Source organism: Pogona vitticeps, chromosome 3 (assembly GCF_051106095.1).
Source record: "Pogona vitticeps strain Pit_001003342236 chromosome 3, PviZW2.1, whole genome shotgun sequence".
NCBI lineage: Eukaryota > Metazoa > Chordata > Lepidosauria > Squamata > Agamidae > Pogona > Pogona vitticeps.
Genome location: NC_135785.1, coordinates 149,925,053 through 149,945,193, shown reverse-complemented (window position 1 = coordinate 149,945,193; position 20,141 = coordinate 149,925,053). Strand labels below are relative to the sequence as shown.

The following is a 20,141-nucleotide window of genomic DNA, read 5'->3' as shown; positions in this document are numbered from 1 at the left end:
CTGTGGTCAATTATCAGGAATGATGAAAGTTGCACTTCAACTATATCTGCAGGCCAATGTTTGGAAAAATCGCTGGGTTATTAATAAATACTACAATGCACCAGCTAGCTCTTTTGTAGTAGCAAATTCTGTTTGAACTTTTAAACTTTGGTATCAACAAAGAACACTGGAGAATCATTTTTGTATCTCTAACAAATAGTGACGAATTTCTTCATTCTGGAGTGCAAGTGAAGTATAGTAAAGGCTGAATTTAACTTCAAAAGTATTTTAACCTAGACTTTGGTTTGCATTCTCAATTTTTTTTCCTCCAGTAGTTGACAGTGTAGAATGTTGAGACAAGATTGTTGCCAATTCAACACTTTTTAAGGCACTGCATAGCTACTTTGGTGGTGAAGAACACTATCTTTTCAAATGTGACCTTTATACTATTTTTGAGAGGACATGAAAACATAACTTAGTTATCCACAGATATATATTTTTCTGAATTCCCTTTGTAGAATTTTTTTTACCACAGAAGTATGAGAGAAGGAGTTATGGTATCACAACAAATCACCATTAGTTGAAGAAAGTAGGTATTTAAAGACAGAATGTTTTCATTGAAGTAAAGTGGTCACTTACATCTTGCTCTTATTTTGCTGTCACTACAGAGCCAAATATGCATTCAAATAGAAGAAACCTCTGTCATTTATGCTATTTTCTGCAGCATGGTCCGGTCTCATTTTTGCACACTTTTTATTTTACATCTTGAATAACATGGGGGAAAATATCTTCAATCAGTCTTCTCTTTCATTTTTCTCCTTCCGTCCAATTAACTTTGGCCAACGAACCCCAGTGAATTGTAACCTGCATGATGAGTTCCTTAGGGAAGTATAACAATATAGCATAATTTCAATGAGGCAAATTAAGCTTTCATTTAATCAACATCCAAAGTGGGTTGTTCATATTTGCTAAGCACTACATAATAGGATCTGTAGATGCTGAGTTGATTCCCAGTCCTGCCTTAGTTAAAGTTCTCATTCATATGAACCATTTATTTTAACAAGGTCTAATTTATACATTACTTTGAACATGGTGATGAGATATAGTAGAAGAGATAAAAGAGATCCCTGCCTCAACAAATACATTTAAAGAAAACATACATCAATTTACCTCATTTCGTTGCACCCACTTGTGAGCGCAATGACAAATAAATTTCTTATGTCTTATGTCTTAAGCTGTATGAAAGAAAGATATCCATACAAAAGATATACAGAGTACTGGGTGGGAATCCTAATATCATATCCTGAAATATAAAAAGGAAAACCCTGATAAAGCAATCTTATTTGACTAACCAAAATCCAGAAGCATAGTCTGATATGCAATGGAAGTGAAATAAAGACTTGTTCCTTTTCCCTTATGATTTATCATGCAAAGGAGGCTGAGAGGCCAGTGTTACACTTTTTTCCTTATAAACATTGGAGACCCTCATTTTACCTGCAGATGAAGCATCATATGATCTGCCCTAGGCAAAACTCTCACACAAAGTTCTACTCTTTCAGACAAAGGCTCCACCCATGCGTAGGCCCTCAACAGAGATTATTGCTGTAGTCCTGTTGATGTACCTATACAGAGTGGACTGTGAAGGAGTGACCAGGATAAAGATTTCTGATTAAACATGCAGGTCCATAATGTGTTGCTTATCAGATCCAGGTTGTGCAATACTTCTAGATTGGGAGATCAGGTCACTCTTGTTTATTTATATGCATTATATTGTTGGAAAACAATGGGAAATATATAAAACTATTTTTAAAAAATGTCCACACTTGAGTTTTATAGAAATGTTATTTTATTGAAACAAACAAAAAATAAACATCTCACTCACACACACACACACACACACACACACACACACAGAGAGAGAGAGAGTATGATAATAAAGATACATTATCAGTGCATATAAGAAGCAACTAAACAGAATCATAATCTATGCAAAGCAACCACAAAATTATCAGAACAATGTGAATGATACAGAACTGTTGTTATTGAGTATAACAAATACACACAAGTAAGATGAATATAACAATAATTGTATTTTGTCCTGTTCAGTTTTGGGCTTTCTCCTTAGATTAAGGGTAAAACAGTAACTAGCAGAGATGGTTGAGGGCTGATTGTGCTGGATTCAAACCCATTATAGTGTGGGGATGCTTGGGTCTTCTGCTGGCTGAGTTTAGACAACAAAGCAGTTGTGATCTAAGATGAGGCAGCAGAAGGAGGCTGTGCTAGCACAAAGGCCGTTGTGCCATCACCAGAGGCTTCTACCCCTTCCAAACCCACTACAGCCAGGATGTCTTTGAGTCTGGCTTTCACTGTCTCTTAGAAACGATGTGTGTTTCCTCCACTGTTCTAGGGAGTAATCAGAATATGGTAAAATGAAAGTGTTGCTGTGAAGCTGGGAAAATTAATAAACAGTAGAAAGGATGAATGAGAAGGGGGAGCTGAATAACTTTCTTCTCCTGCTTAGATTTTGATGCAAGAAAAAAAAGAGAGACTCTTCTTAATAGTTTGCCTTGTGCTTGAGAGCCTTTCAAATTTGCACATGGCTCTGACTTGTGAGAAATTCTTTTGTATTCTTTATCTCCCCCTCATTCTTAAAGATCAAGTTGTCACAATGTGGCCAGATCTATACTGAAGTGTATTTAAAGCTCAGGCATGAGAAAATTATAGCAAAAAGTCCCCAGACAGAGATTTCTTTGGTGGCAATCTGGGCTACCCAGACATGTTTCTGCTGCTGATGCTCTAGCTCTCTCATAGTCAGTGTAATCCTATTTATGTCTGTTCAGAAGATAGCCCTCTTAAATTCAGTGGGGCTTACTTGCAGATAAGTGCATGTAAGCCAGCTGCTTTAATTTTGTATCTGAATTTCATTTTCCCCACATCTACTTAATACTCACAACAGCTTTGGGTATCTTTTCTTAGTCCCCATTGCTTGTATAATTTTTAATGTGTTTGACCTCTTTTATTAGTGAGATATCCTAAACCATATTTATTAAGTAGTGTCTTAAAATTTCAAACAACGCAGATTCACATTCTCTTCATGATTATGCATTAGTTTAAAAATATGCCAAACAAGGCCAACGACAAATATTCTCTAGGCACCCAAACAGCAGCACTTTTCTGCTTTCTTGCTAAGAATTCCCAGACAATTTGCATTTGACCTGTGCCTCTGAGTCTGAATTCAAATGCATTTTCCCCAGGTTGAATTCCAAGTTGCCCCTAATTAAGGTAGAAAAATTAAAGAAGTTATACTGTTCCTCTTGACTGAATAATTAGCACTATTTTTATTTGATTTTAATAATGCAGAGATTACTTTGGTCCTGATCCTATGCTGCTGAGTTCCATTTCCAGAGTGCATGTGGTTTTAGGGCTGTTTTCCCCCCATGACAAACAGTGTTGTGGAGCTCATTAGTATGCTGCAGAATGCTCTGTATAAACAGTAAACAGAGTCAATTAAACAACATGAGCCTGTCACCAGAGAAAGCTGCCATATGTAGCTTACCACAGAAGTACTGCTCTTGTGTTCAGTAAATTCATGGGATGGTGTGGGATGGACTGAAGATATAACCTCACCAGCTAACTGCACTGCCAGTGCCATGCCCCTCTCATCACACCCTCAACCGTTACTCAATCACTTGAAAAGGTGGATGGGCTTCCATGGGGAGCTGCAATCATGCAAGATTCCAGATGAAAGCCCCACTACATTAGAAACATCTCGACTCCATTTTACCCCTTCATTTGGATGCATGGGCTGGCCTCAGGAATAAGCTGACAGTCAGAGAGTGGCCAGTTGATATAGACTGCTCTTTGTTCATGGATTCACTAAAATATAAGCAGAACTTTTGAAAACATAGAGCAGAAGTGATGATACTGGAATATTTGGCCCAAATATTTCTCCAAGTTGCCAAGGGAAACATACATTACCAGTTTTCCTCCTTCCCTAACACAAATATATTTTATGCATCACAATTTCACAAGTGGCAACATGCCAATGAAGAACAACAGGGACAGAAGCTCTAATATAACGTAAGTTAGGATTTCCTGAAGTATTTCTTCATTTCTTTGTCTACTTTGTTGCTTCCTTGTCTCTCAGATTGATATTCCTAAATCCAGAGCTTTGAGATGACTAATTACAAGAATTTAGTTAGCTTTAATTAGTTACTTTGCATAAAAATTGCTATAACTAGTAGCTGAGTTACTTTTAGGGTCTGACACATAACACCTAAGTTACCGAGGCACAACAAACCACACCTATATGAGCTTCAAGACAAAAGTGCAGTCCAAGTCCTGAATACTAACCACCTATTGGCAATCTTTTGCTTATTTTTCTGTTAGGCTTAAGTGAGCTGCCATCCACATAATTTTATGAGAATTAAAACTTGTCAGCCATTTGGGTGCCACAAGACTTTCTGCTGCTTTGCTGCAATAGACTGTCTTCTCTGAATAGATGCTTAGTCTTCTCTCATAGACTTACTGGGTGGTGTTCTGTAACATGGATTTTGCAAGAGAAAAAATTGTATGGGGGACGATAAATGTGTAGCAATTAGTGTTATGGATTCATGGCTCAAAGTCTACTTTTGCTTTGAACATGGTTAAGGAAATGGAATAAATCTCTTGTTTCTGTCTAATCCAGTGGCAGTCACAACCAAATGCATCAAAAACACAACAGGCTTCTTCTGTTACTTGTCTCCACCCTCTGGCATCCAATGATATGTTGCCTCAAAATGATGCTTCAGTTTAATATTGTGCTTACTATTTCAGCATAGATAGGGCACAACAAAGAGACTTGGGGTAGTAAACCAAGGGATACTGTGGTAATAGTGGCTTGATAAGATACTTTAGACTTACAGCAACCCCATGTTTTAGGAACACCAGTTGCCCATATTTCTAGCCAACCTCCAAACAACCCTCTGTACCCACTGATATTCATATGTTGTTTTAATATGTGCAGTAAATAGGGGTAAGGTTTTGTTGTCTTCTTAAATGTGGAAATATGAACTGACATATATTAGCATAACGTACATTGGCTGAAGATGTGGAAATAGTAAGGACTGGAGCTATTTAGTGTGAAAATCCAAATTGTATGTGTTTTTAATAAGCCGGAGGCTTAGCAGCAATTTACATTGAAAGATGAATAAATGATTTTGTTTTTCTGATGCGGTATTTCTTTCTACCCGTTTAGGACCCCCTCATACATCCTGAGTTTTTCAAATTGGGAATACTAGTCACAGAACAAATTGAAATCTGATTTACTTGAAAGGTGGAAAAATAAAAATCTACCTTCTTTTGACAATCCAGTCACCACTTACATCCAATAATATGAATTTGATTTTTTTCATTTACACCCCCCACACATTTGGAAGTTTATATGCATTACATTGCTCCTGGCCGTATTTACCAAAAAAGATTAAACTCATAAAATTATAGCAAATCTACTGCCTGCAGCAGATGTGCTGATATTTTTAATGTGTATTGTCTTGAGTAATGTGGTTTTTCATGCTATTTATTACCTTCTTTCAATTAATGCCATCTCTCAAGGTCTTTTCTTAACACCACACTGGATGACAATGAAGTCTCCTTTTACTTTGGTTTGGTTTGTGTGTTTTGCACATCTGTGCTACTTGACTTACTCAAAGAGTGTGCATTTCCAATTCTTAGACTAAATATTAAGGTGAAATGAATATTGTAGGCAACTCACCTGATTATGCAATGAAAGAATTCTCCCATTACCTATCTGAAAGGCCCTTCAATCACAATATCTAAAGCACATTGTCATTTTTAAATTTTATTTTGCCTTGAATCCACAAGGAGCAGTTGTATATGAGGAAAAATCCACCGCAGGTTGATTTTCTCTTATAGCCTTACTGGGTGGCTTTCTGTAACATGCATATTGCAGGAGTCTTTTACCTTTGAAAAGCAAAGCACACACATACAAGAAATACCCAACAGTTTAAAAGATGCATAAAGATGTGTTGCTTTTACACATGTTTTTGAATTGAATTTAATTACTGTTTTTAATATAATACTTTTTTAAAAAATTTTTAAAAATATTTGTATACTTACTGTTTTAGCATTTAAATATTGTCTTTTAAATGATGTAAGCTGCCTTGGGTCCTTTTAAGGAGAAAGATGGGGTAAAAATATTTTAAATGAATAAATAACAAATAACAAATAAATAAAACTCACCCAAGCTTCATATTTTTAAACAAAGCAGCAATCATTCTTTTGGGGGCAATTCTGCAATCCACACACTTTGATTGAAATAACAAAAGGTTCATTTTACACAACATCTTTCTGGCAGATGCACAAACTCTGTTGAGAGGCCAAGGAAAGGTCTTGCTATGGATGGCAAGAAAAGGACTGTTGGACTTCCTCCCCCTCAGGTGTGAGGATGAGGTAAGTAAGACTTTACCTCCTCACCTCTAGGTAGGCATCCCACAGGTGACTTCTTAGTGATTCTGTATTATGTGGAATAAGCACTTGCATTGTCAAATCACAGTCAGATCTGGGATCATTGAACTAAGAGCTTGTTCCAAATATTGTCATTGATTCTGAGAATAATATCTCAAGGGAAGGTTACTTTAATTTGTGAGTTGTCTGAGACCCCTACACATTATTGATACTGCTTGTTTGAAAAAAAATTGAGCTTGCAATTCACATTACAGATCTATGCATCCATTTTACATCAATGTGCTCTGTATTCCTCAAATTAGTTGTGCTTTCTTGACATTTGCTGCATGCTCACTGGAAAATTGACAGATTGTTTAAAGGGGCGGTGTAAATATACCACTGTATTGGTCTCCTTAGGCCAATTACATTTACCACAGGGTTTTTTAAAAAATAATATTCTAGCAGAGCAGAGCCAAAGCCACACAACATCAGGTTGAGAGTTCACAAATTAATCAACAGTTTATATAACAGCATTTGCACCACACATTTGGAAGTAGACATCTTTAAAAACCAAATTAGGTATGGTCCATGAAGATGAGACATTGCCTGTCTGGAACAGATAGGACATCAGTAGTCTTAGCAGAGTGTGAACATAGATCCAGTCTCCTTAGGGGCAGGGAGATTATTTCAGATTCCCCAAATCATGATAGTGCTTCAGTGTCATAATGAGAAGAGTAGGGTTGATAGTTTCTCTTTAGACTTATCCAGTACTCTCACTCTGGCTTCAGTATGGACAGATTCCTGTAGAAGGTTGTACAGAAATCAGCAGCATTTTCCCCAACAGCTTTTACTAGTGTCTAAATAGGGTTTTTTAGAGGGCCCTTTGGGCTCTGTTACCAAACTGGCGAGGTTCATACAACAGACCACAGATTGTTTTAACTGGAAAAATTGTTTGGCTAAGGACAAGGATAGGTTTGAAAGAGGAGCTGAGAAGACACTGCCTCTGGTCTCCAATGAGTCAATCCGCCCAAAGTAAATGACAGGAACACAGCACTCAGTGACCATCCTCAGAATTACATAATGGGCATGAATACCCCAGCCAAAGTGTCATCTCACAGGACAGCCCTTCCCATACAAATTGGATCACTTCTTTCATTTTTGTGCTACAAGGATTGTCTGGAGGTCTTGGAGAGCAAACAGCTTAGAATGTTTTGCATTTTCATAAACCAAGTCTCCTTGTCCTCTTCTTCCTGTCCCTTGTTCCATCCCATCAGATGGGATTAGCCAGGTGGATAAGATTACATTCAGGGCTGAAAAGGTAAGTGGAGGCATGACTAACAAGTGGCCAGATCACTTTAGCCAGCCTAACCAGAAACCATATAAAGGCCATATTTGTTGGGGTGAAGGTTCAGAGTTGTGGATGCTTGCTGACTCATTTTTTCCAGAACTCTGTTGCTGCTGCTACACAGCTTCTGCAGATTCCTGCCATGACTTTTTGGGCTGATTTCACTATTTCAGAGCTGAAATCATTATTGGCCCCCAGAATCTACGATTCAGCCAGAGTTTTAGTGCTTATATCCTGTATCCACAGTTCAAAATGCCATGGTATGCACAATATTGCTGCACAATACTGTTTCTGTGTTGCTAGCAAAAAAAGGGATGCCAAACCTGTGAGGCCCCCGTACAGGAGGCCTATGTAGGAGTGCCGTCGCTCCTGTCGCAGACCCAAATTACCCAAACCTCACCCCCTCCTTCTCCACCCCGTGGCGAGGATAAGCAGGTTGATACTGAGGGATTAGGAGTGATACCGGAAGAACCGGGAACCCAAGAGATTGGGGTAGATACCCGAGACTTAACTCATGTGCTGAAGGAGTTAACCCTGACACCAAAGGGGGAAAAGGTTTCGGCGGGAAAAGGGAGGGAGGAGATAGAGGCAGCCACCGGGGATATAAGGGGAAAGCGGGAAGAGATCCCAGGCGGCTGGGAATGGATCTGGGTGGAAGATCCGTGGACTGGCAAGTGGGAGCAGGTGAGGGTGCCGCACGAGGAGGCGGAGAGAAGAAGGAGACAAGGTTTGAACCCCCGACCATGCTATTGGGGGGGAAACTGAAGCTAAGGACTGGAGGCGTAAGTTGCGAGAGGAGAGAGAGGCGGTGTTGAGGAAGAGTGCAAAGAAAAAGGCATGGCATATGGAGGAATTGTGGAAGATGGGGGTTTACCCAGACCCTGGTTGGAAGGTCCCGGAGAAGAGTCGTCCTTATGGGGCTGGAGCGGCGATGAAGAAACCCTTCCCTTGATTCTACCAAATGATGGTATTCCCGAAGTTGGAGGACCAGTGAAGGATATAACTGGTCCTTGACAGTAGAAGAGACTAACCCCTTTTTGGGAAGTTTATGGACACCCTTGCGCCCCAGACCAGAGGCGCAAGAGAAGTTAAATGAGGTTAAGCAAACTGTTCCTGTTAACGTTAATGTTCCAATAAATACTGAACCTGTTGGATTGTTTAACCCGTCTCAACCTTTATTGAGTGTGACCACCCTCCAGTAAACGAACCCTCACAAAACCTTACATAGCAAAGGGCAGCCTAAATGTTGTTGGCATCGCACAAGCAACACAGGCATAATATTGTGCAGCAATATTGGGCCATTTCTTAGTGTTTTGAATCATTGATAGAGAAGAACACCTGGAGGGTGTTTTTTTTAAAGAATTGGATCTCTATTCAGTAGATTGCTGACAGGGGCTGATTACGGGGATCACATAACACACACACACTCCCTGTTACAGCAGCTCCACTGATTTTTGGTGAATTTCCAGGCACAATTCAAAGTGCTGGATCTAAGAAGGCTTGGATCCAAGCAATCTCAAGGACTGTGTCTCCCATTAGGAGCCTGCTTGAGTATTATGATCATCAGGACAGGCCTTTCTCTTGGCCCTACCAGCTTCACACGTACATTAGGTGGAGAAGGGCCTTCTTTGTTTCTGCTCCCATCCCATAGGAGGTCAGGCTGGCCTGAACTAGAAATGGGCAGTTTGCATGGTTTGTTTCCTAACTGAAGAGCTGATCTGCCCACTCCAGTGGGTGCCAATTCAGAAGCAGTACCTGAAGGAGGTAGGGGATGCTACTGCTCAATAAGCATGTGCTCATGGGGGCGGGGCACCGTACTGTGGGAATGGGAAGTACATTGGATGAATTATAAGGATACCTACTGGAGATACCGACCCCCTGTGAAGGCTGTTTAGTCTGGATGTTTTTTGGCTGGACTGTGTGGGACTCTGATAATAGAATTTTGTTAGGCTGCTGGAGAAAAAGTGATATTTTTGCCACGGTTGTTTTTTTAAATTGTTGGGCTAAAAGTTGATTTATATATTATAATATCTGTGTAAGGATGGGAGGAAGAACCTAGGGGAGGTTTATGATTGTGGGTTGGTTTGTTGATAAAATAGTGGAAACTTCGGAAAGATATTTGAGGGTTGGCTACTTTGGTCAAGGGTATAGTATTATTTATACAGACCCTACTCATTGGAAAGATCGAAATGGCCTCAGAAAAATTAAAATATCAAATGTTGGCGACCTTGTCTGCCCAATCTCAAAATTTGGGAATAGTGGCACAAATATCAGATAACAAATGGCTGACTACCATGCAAAAGATAATAACAACAGAATTTCAGCAAGTGAATGAATGACTTAGTCAGATAGAGTATCTGATGAAAGAGAAGTTATCAGATGTTAAACAACAGTTAAATGAAGTTGTACTAACTCCAGAACTGCTTTTATTGAGTACGATAACAGGTAACATAAATGGGATAAAGAGCTTCCCAGTGAGCTATATAGCTACTACAGTCAGAAAATGTTATGTTAAAAATTGGACTGCTGTCCTGGAGTCATCCTTCTCTGCCAAAAAATGGAAGAAAGTAGAGCTACAGAAACAAGAGGAGCTTACTGAGAAAATATGGGTTGACAAAAATGGATACTCTTTCAGGCATGCTGAATGACTGTCCAAATCAAAATGAAATTCAATAATGGGATTTATTTTACAAATGGCCTCAGTTCCCTGATAGTGTTGGAGTAACTTAGATTTAAACTAAAACATAACTGTAAGTTGATAGCTGGAGGGTAATCAAATAGTAAAAAAAGCAGAAAGTTGATTTGTTACTGAAATATGAATAGATTGGATTATTGTATATTTTACGTTCTCCTATCCCCCTAATCCTTTCCCTAGTTGTTAAAAAATATTTAATAACAAATTACATCCAGACAAGTCTTAGATACAGCCAGTATAAATTGATGATGTTCTGTACCGTCAAGTTGGAATTGACTTATAGAGATTGCAGTAGGGGTTTCAAAGTAAGTGAGGTATTCAAAGTGAGATATAAACTCCTGGATAGCTCAGTGGTTTAGGCATCCAGCTGTGAAGCCAAAGGATGGGAGTTTGATTCCTCACTGTGCCTCCTTGACAAGTGTTGAACTCAGTGACCTATAGGGTCCTTTCCAACTCTGCAGTACATGAAGGAGTGGTCTTACAGTTCAGCACCACCAGTGCCTTTCCATGGCTGAGTCAGGATTTTAACCCAGTTCCCATGAATCCTAGTCTGTCATGCTATCTGCTACACCACACTGGGTATCTCTAATTTTAATTAATTTATGTCTATCATTTATCAGAAAAAAATATTAGCATCATTGTATGAGTAGCTGACATGTTCGACATGGCCTCATTTAAATGATCTGCCTACATGTTATCTAGGTGCACCTTTTCTTAACACTGGTGTTATTCAGTTGGGTTACTCTCATTTTTTTCTTCATTTCTGAGAGAACAAATATATGCAGATTATGAAAATTCTTTGTCCTGACCCAGGAGCTCTTTCCGAGCCTGACACCAGTCTATTTTGCCTAGTTTCAGTCTGTCTACCCACCCTAAGCTTTGCTGATTGTTTCAAGGCCAAAGAGGGATTTGGGGGCTCAGTCACCTTATTATATTGATCAAAAGGTGGGAAGTTTTTGTTTATTTGTTTTGTTTTGTTTTTGTCTATCCTTGTGAGACAAGTGAAGTCACGAGATTTCCTTTAATATCCTTGTTTTCTCACAATGCCCACAAAAATGGAGATACTTTATTTTCACAATGGGTTAGATTACTCCTTTTGGTAAATTCAACACCTCCCTTACTGTCCTCTTTTGTTTATTGCTTTCTTATACCCCAATGACTACACTACTTCGTTGTGCATTTTTTTTTCTAATTTTCCCCTCTGAACTCTTCTAGTCTTCAGGAAACTGTTCAGAGGAATAAGTAGCTATATGTCTTTTTTCTGATTCTTTAGATCAAAGATTGCTGAACAAAGTGAGCTTCAGCTAGAGGGCTGGTGGAAGATTAGGGGTAAATCCAGTGTTTTATAAAGGTCCAATGTACCTGATTTTGCATAATTATACATTCATCTGATACTTTAATCCATATTGTTCTGCATTGCACTTTCCATTTCATCACTGCATTGCACTGTGCTAGAAATTTATTGATTTTCCTCTGATTTGTTTTATATTCTTTCATTTCATGACTCTTATTCCCTGTCTATGTCCTGTGATTTAAATAAATCTTCAAATTAATTGTACCTTTGAATAGCTTCAGATCATCTCTGGTTATATCTTTCACCCACCGGGGCAAATAAAGAACCTCATTTTCACCTACAATCAAATCTCACCCCCACGTTGCTTGCCAGACAATAATTTAAAAACATGGCATAGTCTTACACATGATTGCTAGAAGGTAAGCCACCCACCCACCCTGAATCGGACTGCTTTCTCATTAAGTATGCATAGATTTGTAGCTTGCTTTCTGTTAAATGCAGTTGGATTTATTTAACTTAAATCCAATTAGGTTTGCTTAATTGGGTTGTGAACTTAACAACCCATCATCCACTTATCCATTTGCTGTGTGCTTTTACTGAATTGTCATCAGAAAGTAGCTTAACAGTTTCCTCAATGATGTACATGTGTGTGTGCATTAATTAATTTGCAGCAGGGATGAGAATCTCGATGTGCTTGCACATTCATGTGCTCTATAGGTGTGTGTGTGTGTGTGCTACAACAGCACACATGAGTGCTCCTGTCAATTAATAATCATTAAGGAAATAATTGTGAATTGAGAATGCATTGAAATCCAGAAATACAGGAAGCTAAATTAAATTACATTCTGAAAGGATGGGAGGAAGAAAGATTTTTTTTAAGAAGAAATGTATTGATACTGCTACACAGACAAGATCAGGTAACTCAGAACCTAAAAAGCCATTGTGACATTGCAGAAAATGTTATAAGCAAGGCTCGGAAAAAAGGAGGGCATTATCAGAGCCACCACTGAGTGGTAGCTGGTCCATAGTTGTTCAGCTGAATTTTTCCATTCTTCTTTGTGGGAGATATGAGAGATCTGCATGTCAGTGGTTGTCTCCTTGCAATGAGAGTTACAGAAAAGCTTTGCAACCTGCAGTTAGTGAACAATATTGACTGCCTTACTTGGGACCTTGAATAGTTTCATGCAATGAACTTTAATTTGCAAATGAGACATTGGACAACAAAAATGTGCCCACTTGTACCACTGAAATACTGGAAGGGAAGGCCCTGCGGATAGGTATGTATATTAAGGTTATGATTTTGAAAGTTTTTTGAAAAAAGCTTGCTGTCCAACCCCATCAAAATATCTCTCTTTATATTGAATTCCAAGTTCACACAAACATGAAATAATTGCACTACCTTTTCTTCATTAAATGTTGGAGGCATTGTAGGAAGGTTAAATTAAAATCCATTGTTTAACAGTATTTGATTCAAGCAACCTGTCACACATAGATTTAGAACAGATAATATAAAGAGAGATAAGGGAACCAAGAGGGGTTGAATTGTCTTATTGGTACATAATTGTCATATTGGTTTTCAGAATTCTGTCAGGATAATGATCCAATCAAGAGCATGACATCATATGAGGAAATAGAGTCTAGAAAGCACCAAATAAGTTTGCAAATTGTACTGTAAATGATGTTTGTAAGATTTTATTTAAAATAGTTCTTGGCCTTGTAGTGTAACACAAGTTTCTCCCTTGTGTTCATATGTCAGAAGCTGTGTTTGCTTGCATTCCCTACCATAGCTGATTCATTAACATTAAAAGGCCATATGCACCTCATGGAGACATTTCTTCTTATCACTTTATAATGTTAAGAAGACAAAAAACATGACTATAAAAGAACTATACAACATTTGTGTTGAAAATGAAGAAACTGAAATAGTTTGTATACCTTGGTTCAATCTTTAATCCAAATGGAGACTGCAGTCAAGAAATCAGGAGAAGAATGAAACTTGGAATGAAGCAACCAAGGAATTAGAAAAGGTCATGAAGTGTAAGGATGTGTTACTGGAGATCAAGAACAAGATCATCCATACTCTTCTGTTTCCAATCACCATGTATGGGTGTAAGAGCTGGAGAGTAAAGAAAGCTGACAGGAAAAAATAATTTGTTTGAAATGTGTTGCTGGAGTAGAGCTTTGAAAATATTCTGGACTGCAAGAAAGATGAAAAAGTTACATACATAGGGAAAAAAATAGAATAACAATAAAAGTAGCAGTAACAGTAAAAATAGCAATAATAAACATAGCTCCCTCTCCCAAAATCCAAGAAAAATAAGCAAGCAAATAATGGCAAAAAAAATCAATCAAATTCCCCCCCCTCAAAACCAGAACCACTGGAACAGGGGGGTATTTCTCTCTGCTCACCAGTTGATGCTTTTTCACTTCTTTGAATCTATCAGGTAGGCCAGATCTAGGCAGTACCAAAAAACAAAACAAAAACAAACAAACAGAGGGGCAAAAGAAGGATACAAAAATAATCGAAGGGAGGCTACCTGACAATAGCAAAAATAATCCAAAAAGGGCAGAAAATCCCCCAAAAAATCAAGAAGAAAAAGGGGAAGTATTCAATATGGAGACACCACGCAGGTAGACAACACAATTCAAGATGGAGGGCACCAGGAGCTCAGCAGCACACAGTAATCCCACCTAGAAGGAATAATTGAAGCATGAAACACTTTTTACTGGTTTCTGACCAAGACAACTCTTTTACAGATTCACAATTCCCACTCCACTCCAGGTGTGCTGACTGGTTGCTAACAGCAGCCCTTCTGACAATATTGCATGGGAAAATTCCCAGATGGTTGGGCAAAAAGGGAAAGAAAGATTACATGAATGAGCAAAACACATGCGCACAAATGAATCTTTCATGTAATCTTCTTTTGTAAATATAAATCATTTATGTTTCAGATACTCTGTTTCAGCAATCAGTGAAGAAACACAAAAAAATATATTTAAAAAGAGCCTCTTTTATCTTCGGGTCTTTTATTAAAACACAACAGGCTCATCCCTAGTGGAGATATCCCGTTCACGATAGAGAATCCAGAGACATGCTTCCAGAATACCCATTCAGGAACACCCAGAGAATAAGAAACTTGGAAAAAAAGATGCTATTGGCTCGGTGTATATATCTACAGTGAAGAGCCTGTAGATTTAGCATCAAATTAAAAGTGGAAATTCACAGATAGTTCCTGGCAAACAGTTACTTTTAACTTTCTACACATATCTACAGACTGGAGAACATCCAGCTACACCCCCCCCCCAACAGCATCTTTTGTTGTCTTTCATGCTACAATGCACTATGAAAGCAACACTGACATTTTTAAAAGGTTTCCAGAGAATACCAACCATTACCTTTTTCATTGTGATGCCTGAAACAGTAATTTTCATGTTACGTCTGAAAAGCATCTTGATGATGGGAAAACAGCAATCTCAGAAATCGCTGTCTCTAAGAAATTGTAATTCAATTTGCTTTGCTTCAAGCTTTCGCCCATCATACAGAGGTGGCAAGACAAAAAAAAAAAAAACACCTTGGAATCATTATGTAAAGCAGGCGTACAGAGCTGGTGCTTCACCTACATTTGTTTCAAACCACTGGCTCAGAAGAAGTGAGCAGAAAGGAAAGATTAGAAGTTCTTCTATCCTGTTGGCTTGGAATAGTTTCATTTGACAAAGAGCTTAACTTGCATTAAAGCAAGACCGATCAGGGTTGCTGTAGATATTACTCAATCTATTCTTTGTTTGAAAATGAATTTGAAGAAAGATTTTTCCCCCTGCACTGAAGTGCTAATAAAGCCCCAACGCTCTTGATGAAGTCATGTTTTCCACTATTCAAATCAATTACATCATCAGCTACTTAAATACAGATTAGTTGTGCTGTAACTAGGCATGAATTATTTAAATGGAATGGCTTTGTGCAGGAAAACGTCCAGCTTGCAATTTGGCATTGTGCATACGTGCAACCTACTCCTCCGAGTGGTTATAGAAACAATGGTGCTTTGCAGAGTCATGTATGGCATGAAGAATAGACAGGCTACTGTCTTCCAGGAGCTTAGATTATAAAAGACAATGAAGAAGGTGGCAGAAGGTGGAGACAGGCAAAGAGGAACAAAGGTCCACAGAGATAAATATCAGCAAATATGGCTGCAGGCAAAAATATTGGTTACAGGCAGAAATGACAATTAAGTTACAGGCCTAGATCCAACACCACAGTATTTGACCAACATCACAGGAACTTCCCAATACCAGGACTTTCTTCTCATCTTTTCCCTTTCTCCCGCAGTGCTGAAGAGGGATTGGCCTCCTCCTGATTCAGATCAAGAAATCAGTTTCATTGGTGGATGCCCTTCATTGAAATTAGGTCACTATGTCCACTAAAGCTGCTTATCAGCTAAATTAGTGTGATATAGTGGAGAAAATGTTGATCTGGAACCCAGGCAATGTGGATTCAAATCCCTCCTTGGCCTTGAAACTCACTAGGTGGTAACCATGGTAAACCACTCCTTTTAACATTTCACATGAAAACTCTACTAAGGTCGTCTTAAGTGAGAAGTAACTTGACAACATATAACAATAATCTGTTTGTTATTAAGTATTTCCTTCAAAAACTAAAGAAATCTTTCCATTCAATTTCACATATCCTTTTTATTATTTACTTGCACCCTGACCTAGCAAGTGTTTGCCTTGGCAGGATGAGTCCCCCTCAAAAGAAGAAGAGGACCAGGAGGATCCAAAACAGCTGAAGGGAACAGGGGCAAGTGTTCAGCTAGAGGAGGAGGAGGAGGGAGGAAAGGGTGATGAAATACCCAGCCAATCCAAGGAATGCTGGAAACACAAGATGTTGGAAAACAAAGAGTGAGCAGATATCATTGGGAAAGTTCTCAAACATATGGAGTCATAGTGGATGTAACTAAAGCAGGTAGACACCTGAGTAAAGTCAAAGCTGCTTTTCTGGAAACAATAAGGACTATTCTTATTGCTGTCTGTTCCAGATGTCTCTCACTTTGGATTCCTTGAACCTTGATTCCACCTATTGCTCACTACACCATAAGTGATTGACCTTTGGCTTTTGGACTTTGATTAGATCATTCTGCTACCCTCCCTGACTGAGTTGTAAGCACTCAAGCTTTTCAACTTGTCTGTTCTACAACCTACAAGAGCCTTGAATAAGGACATCGCTGGAATTTCATGTAGCTAATCATAATAGCAAGGAAGTGCCACATACTACTTACATCTTTCTTCTCATCTGCATTAAGCTGACTTGGTGTGACTTTGGATGCTGTTGGAGTTATACATTGCCAGTTCGCCACTAAGTGTGACATTATGTTATAGAAAGGCCATGGCCTGCTCTATCACAAAGCACCAAGAAACTAAGAATGCATTTACAGATATGTAAAAAAATCTAAACAAAAGGTTAATGCATCTTTACTTTAAAGTTGAGCCCTGACCCATTTTCTTCCAAATTCCTTTTATATAAAGTTTTCAATAGATGATCAGCTTCAGACTTCAGCTTCTTCCAGATGAGGATTTTCTCATATGTACTGATTTTCAATACCCTTCCTTTCCTTAAAGGAGGTCAAGCTAGGGTATTCTTGCAGCTGAAATAGAAAAGAGGGAAGTTGCCATTCTCACAATAGGAACAAGTTGCAATAGTAGTGACTAAAGGTTATGATAGTAGACATCAACTTAGAGACTGTATAAGGAGATTGTATAATTGATGGAAGATCTCATTTTGAGGACTACTAGTCATGCTGCTACAGATTACTGCAGCTTCAGAGGGAGCATTCTTCTTTATCATGCTATTGTGCTTATGTCCTGATGTTTCTCACTGGATCATCTGACTGCCCACTGATGAAACAGAATGCTAGCCATTCTGACCTAGCAGGGCCCATTTTATTTTCACAACATTTATTGGATCTCATCCATTTACAGCTGTATATTAAAGTAACACCAGCACTTTCAAGTCTGCCAATAAATAAAGAGTCACTGTAGCTGTTGGAACATAAACATAATGTGTCCTAACATTTTATCCCCTTTTTAAGGATTGTAAGTACACTCTAGCCTATTTGCACACTCTGCAGCCTCATGTAAGGATTAGTGGTTTAGCGGTGCACAATAGTTGTGTTTCTTATATTGTGCAGCAGAGTGAATCAACATTCTATAAAGCAATTCTAAAAATGCGGACAATCCAAACAAACAAACAAAAACATTTGAAACTGGGCTTCAAATCAACCCCAAATTTGACACAGTTGTAAAATAGTCATGACATGAAGAACAGCCATGACAATTGCTTTGTATTTGGCTGATTAAAAAAGGAGCCAGCTTCTGGAACTTTCCTTTGCTTGGTATCTCTTTCTGAAAGATAATGGGGCCATCTTCATTGCCAAGATTGGTTTCACAACATTCAGACTGCCCTTTGGTAAAACTTAGCATATTTTTTCCTTCTGGAAACATGGGTACAATATTGTGCAGTAATACCATTTCCTGGAATTTTGAATCATGGACACAGAAGCACAATACATAACAAGTCACAACTAGACTAGGCTCATTTTAATCATTGTGGATCTGGAGGAGTTGACACAGCAAATTCCCACATTCAGTGAGACTACTCTAGTGCAACCTACTATGCTAAACCACAGGATTTCAACTATTATGTTCATTATGTGTTATGATTTTTAGCATTAGCACAGATGAATATCACAATGCTATAGTAACTTCTTATACATCATCTCCTTGAGGTCCTCCATACTTCCATAAAATCTGAGGATGAAAACTAATATGACTGTAGATGAACACTATATTGTAGCACTGGTTTAAATCTGCTATTTCTGAAGAAAATACTGTCTGTAGAATCAATCATAGGTGTAGCAATCAACCTGCTTTGGCTCAGTTAGAAGGTTATTGGCATGTACCAATGAGAGCTGTTGGGAGGCGGAGCCAGAGAAACTAGAAGGGAGAGGTGAGTCAGAGTCTAGAGTTCAGTCAGAAAAAAGAGTTTGGGTTTGAGGCAGAGAGAAAGTGTTTAAGGAGTGATTAGTCAGTGTGACCTGTATTAATTAAGATAGAAGAGATTAAAGTAAAATTCTGAAGCTTTGTGTAACTTTAAGAATGGGCTTAAGAACTATACCTAAAACAACTTATAGTCAATAAACCTGTTTCTGTTTAAAAGTTCAGTACTGAATGGACCTCAGTCTGTCATAGGAGATATAGGCTGATAAAGAGATCAGCTGGTGGCAGCATGTTAAAGTGCGTGTTGGGATACTCAGGTGAGCCCAGTGTTTGATGAAATAAGCAGGGGCCACAGGGTGAACACCACAATAAAAAAGGTAAAGGTTACCATTGACATTTTTAACCCAGTTGTGTCCGACTCTAGGTGCTCATCCTGTTTTCAAGCCATAGAGCCAGCACTTGTCCAAAGACAGTTTCTGTTGTCACGTGGCCAGCGTGACTAGGGAACCAATATTTTCCTGTAATGGACCAAAGGGGCTCATAGGAAAATATTCTGGTAGATTATTTCCATTGTTTTTCTGTATGCTTGGGCAGAACAAAATCTGCAACATAAAATCTAAAGAGTCTGTAAAAACACATTTTATGCTCCTGCCTAAACTTGTGGAAACATGGGATTCTTGATTCATACCGACATACGGTGATCTTAGGAGTGTTCACCTCCAGAAAAAACTTCCTGTCTCTAAGATTTCTACCTAGAAGTACTCTAGTAGATGAAATTACCAGAAATGATATCAAGAAGAATCAGATTGCCTGAAGGTTGCACACTAATATACTAGGACAAGCTCACCTAACAAATCTATTGGAATAAAATCCTTTTGTTCTGCCTGTCTTTCTTTCCACTTTGGGAAGATTCACCAATATAAATCCAGGCAGGTTTTTAACAATAAAGCCCTTTCTACATCTTGAAGAAGAAAAGGTGAATGACTCAATTGTGTGGCCAATTGCACATTGCATCAAATGTGGCACTTCATTTGATATATAGGACAGAATCTTCTCTTCACAAAAAGAAAAAATAAATTTCAGAATAGCTCTTAAATGACTGATTAAAACAAACTTTGTTCTGATGACCCTTCATAGCAGGAAGATTTAGAACGGCAAAGCTCCTCCTGCTGTTCAATTCCACACTTGTAACACCCAGCAATGACCTTCACTCTGTTGACAAGACATTTTTTTTACTCTTCAGCTGAAGCATCAAACAACCTTGGCAGTACTTTGTCTTTTTCCACTCAAGACTAAACTGAACTTAAAACCCACTGCTGTGCCAATATCTTGTTATCTTCTAATGTTTTTCTCCTTTCAGTGCTCCTCTGGTTCTAGTTCAAGCTAGTCCGACT

The 20,141-nt window shown here is 38.6% G+C and overlaps 1 long non-coding RNA gene across 1 annotated transcript in view; it reads left to right on the top strand.

Moving 5' to 3' along the window:
• Positions 1-19,824, top strand: part of LOC144588449 (uncharacterized) — a 61,704-nt gene extending 41,880 nt beyond the window's left edge. Inside the window, exon 2 of the long non-coding RNA XR_013544023.1 lies at positions 6,335-19,824. This is a non-coding gene — a long non-coding RNA (uncharacterized LOC144588449). The remainder of the gene's footprint in view (positions 1-6,334) is intronic.
• The last annotated feature ends 317 nt before the right edge of the window (positions 19,825-20,141 follow it).